Below are 3,928 nucleotides of genomic sequence, written 5' to 3'. Positions count from 1 at the left end.
GATAAAAAATACCCAATTTTGAGGTTGTGAAATTATGTTTCGATCTGTTTTTTTATGTCTTGAAATTATTTATTTATTAGTTCATATTTGAAGCCTTAGGTGACACCGGATCGTTATTGGAATCGAATCCCGAATCCCGAATACATTTGCGGCTATAAAAAAAACGGATTCGTTATACATCGTCATAAAAAAAAACGGTTACTACCAAAGTATTGAAAGTAGAGTTTTTTTTTGTTTTTTAAAAATTAATATAACATTTACAAATCTGACATTTATTTGAAATTGTTATAAAACACCATTATGACAAAATCTCCCGAATAAGGTGCTGGCACCGGATTCGTTATGGAATCCCGAATCCCGAATCCCGAATACGGTGCTAACCGGATTCGTTATTCAAACTCAAAACAATTGATCAAAGTATTAATTTTTGAGGTGAAAATCGGCTGCATATTTGATTGTATAAAAAGTCCATGTTAATATTATATATTATGAATTAGTAACGGCGAAATCCAATAAATAGAGAATTACAACGTCCCGAGAAGAAAAACGTTTTTATAGCCGTTTCAATGAAATATGAAATTGTAGCCGAAGCCTTGAATATTATTATGCATAATTATATCGGCCACGAAGCCAGCAAAAATTTTACCTGCAAGAAAGACCGTTACAATGGTAAATGAGAGATATCCCTATGGCACGCTAATTTTTTCATTGTCATAAAATCACATAATATTTAAGGTCAAATGTTTTAAACCTTTTAAAAAATGTTTTTTTGTCATTATTGTCCACATTTACATACAGTTTAATGCTGCATTTTTTATATTAATTTCAAAAAATATAAACATTTTAAATTAAAAAATATTTCATGTAATAAACTACAATACAGAATTCCTTCAACAAAAGGGCCTCTCAAACTAATTTCTGTATTTATTTATCATTTATTTTCATACACATTCAAAACTTGCATAAACCCTTTTTATTTTAACAGAGTCACTTTGTACATTTTTTAGAACTCAAATTTCATTCATAAATATTTATAAAAAAAAATTGATATAAAACAACATAACAAAATATCGTATGGTTCTGAAGCCTAAATATCATTAATAAACGAATGGTAAATCAAGCAAAATACAACAGGTTTTTCTTTAATTCAATTAATTCATAATTATGTATGTCTATCCATTGCTCTATAAGCAAATGAACTTGTCAATTTGAAATTTTGACATTTTTACTTACCATTTACACAATGGAATCCATAAATAACAACAATAAGGAAAATGTCCATAGCCGCCATTTTTTCCCTATTATGTCGCGATCTGAATAAGATAATATAGAAAAACTTAAACACTATAAATTAACATAAGGCATTAGAATAACAATCTAATCGATTTATCGAAAAAAAAATGTATTACAATTTAATAAAATATTTAACATAGAGAGAAAAAAATGTCTGTTTCTTGATGAATAACAGTATGATATTATCTTCGTCCCTCCCCCCCCCCCCCCCTTTGGGGTGACGTATTTAAACTTTCCTCCCCACTTGATTGAAATAGAATTATTATACATCAAAGAAACGAAGTTACATATTTCAATTTATCTACATTTTATATCTCTATCTTGGCTAGACGCAAGGATTTTCATTGCGAAAACGTAACTTAATAGTGCATCTGATCTTTATTACGCTTTCAGGCATGGCACTGAAGGCAACAATATAAAAGCCTATTGATGGTAGTGTAGTGGATTTAAGTGAACTAGATAGTATTCTACAATTTCGCATTCACATACTTACAAGTATCTGGTCAAAGACACAATTACGAAACATGTTTGCAGTTTATATTACGTCTGAGCCGACAGGTGATATTGTTGATATTTCTAGAATCTTAGGGCTGCTTTAAATTAACCAATATAATGTACATAATTATGATCAGTAAAATAAAGTTTTAATAAAATTACTTACCTTGCAGTGAGTCTTTGTCAAAATACGTATTATCTTCTTTATACAAGTTTATTTGTGCACACATTCAAAAGATATTCTTAATGCATCTGTATTCATGCACACATTCAGAAGACATTCTTAATGCAGCTGTATTCATACACACATTCAGAAGACATTCTTAATGAAGCTGTATTTGTACAAACATTCAGAAGCTTCTCTATTAAACACACATGAAATGCATCTCCGACTTTTATATATAGTATATATCCGGGATACCTTGCATACCTGTCTGTCACGTTCGTTCCGTTCCAGTGAATTTAGGAAGAACGTTCTGGAAAAGAAAGGACCACATTTTTTTTAATTGGATTACATTGTATTTATAGCATGCATTGTGACAGATTAAATTAGTTTAGCAGGATATACGTAAAAGGCACGTTAGCTGAAATTACAGACCATGACCCATGACCTTACCGCACGTGTTTACCTTTGCAATGAGTTTATAAGTTAATCCTGGATGGTTACGCAGACGTATAATTAATTCCATTGTCACATTATGCCTATACGAAAAAGGAAGTGTTTTTATACAGAAATGTAATTTAAAAGGAAACTCGTGATATCGGAGGGAAATACCGAAATACGATCCTCATCCGCCACCTAAATGTACCTGACAAGGATAACAAACTAAAACCCAAACCCCCGCTTTTTTTCCGTCGACGGTAAAAAATAATCTGACAGGTCCTGCAAACCGGTTAATAGTCGTTAAGAAAATTGAAGTTGTAATTTGATTGGTCAATTTTGAAAGACATCAGAGCATGATATCATATGAGTTGTTACCCGATCCTCTAAGAAACACGGTGAGAATAAGGATTTAAATTTCAAATAAAATTTTGAAGTTTATGAACAAAGCTCGGCAAAACAGATCCGGGATCTTTTATATATCATGATTAGTCCACCTTCCCGTTTTTAATATAAATTCAACACAATTAACCTGATGTTTAAAAGATTTATTTACAGTAAAACCTCGATGAACCGAAGTTTCTGAAAGGGACCATTTTATAACGTTCGTCTCATCTAGACTTCAACTATAAATCGTTGACAATGATCGACTAAATTTCCGTCGATTTAACTACCAAGACGTCTAGACATTGCACATACTTTGAGTTTTGTTGATGTTGTCACTTACACGTTTTTAAGTTTTTGTAAATCTTTCTTCTTATTATACATTTAAATAGAACTGCTGCAATGAAATCAACATAACGCATCATACTTTTTCGATGGCCATCAAATATGTATCCCCCCTAGATATCATACTTATTTCCCCCCAAGATACTTTTTCGATGGCCATCAGATATGTATCCCCCTAGATATTACACTAATCTTCCCTTAGATATCTTTATATGGCTATCAAATATGTATCCCCCTAGATATAAGACTAATCTCCCCCTAGAAACGTTTTCTATTGCCATGAAATATGTATCTCCCCTAGATATTAGACTAATCTCCCTCTAGATACTTTTTCGATGACCATCAAATATGTATCCCCCCTAGATATTACACTAATCTCCCCCAAGATATTTTTTCTACGGCCATCAAATATGTATCCCCCCTAGATATCATACTTATTTCCCCCAAGATACTTTTTCGATGGCCATCAGATATGTATCCCCCTAGATATTACACTAATCTTCCCTTAGATATTTTTATATGGCCATCAAATATGTATCCCCCTAGATATAAGACTAATCTCCCCCTAGAAACGTTTTCTATTGCCATGAAATATGTATCTCCCCTAGATATTAGACTAATCTCCCTCTAGATACTTTTTCGATGGCCATCAAATATGTATCCCCCCTAGATATTACACTAATCTCCCCCAAGATACTTTTTCTACGGCCATCAAATATGTATTTCCCCTAGATATCATACTTATTTCCCCTAGATATTTTTTCGATTGCCATCAAATATTTATCCCTCCACCTAGATATAAGACTAATC

General features: G+C 32.1%; 1 long non-coding RNA gene across 1 annotated transcript; it reads right to left on the bottom strand.

The window, feature by feature from the left end:
* Positions 1 to 1,231: 1,231 nt before the first annotated feature.
* Positions 1,232 to 2,432, bottom strand: LOC138312272 (uncharacterized). Its single transcript, XR_011206896.1, has 3 exons — positions 2,418 to 2,432; positions 1,955 to 2,264; positions 1,232 to 1,313 (listed from the first exon to the last, which is right to left on the bottom strand). It is a non-coding gene; the product is annotated as an uncharacterized lncRNA (long non-coding RNA).
* Positions 2,433 to 3,928: the final 1,496 nt, after the last annotated feature.

Source organism: Argopecten irradians, unplaced genomic scaffold (assembly GCF_041381155.1).
Source record: "Argopecten irradians isolate NY unplaced genomic scaffold, Ai_NY scaffold_0269, whole genome shotgun sequence".
NCBI classification, from domain to species: domain Eukaryota; kingdom Metazoa; phylum Mollusca; class Bivalvia; order Pectinida; family Pectinidae; genus Argopecten; species Argopecten irradians.
The sequence above is the reverse complement of the archived record's forward strand: the minus strand, read 5'-3'. Positions and strand labels throughout refer to the sequence as shown.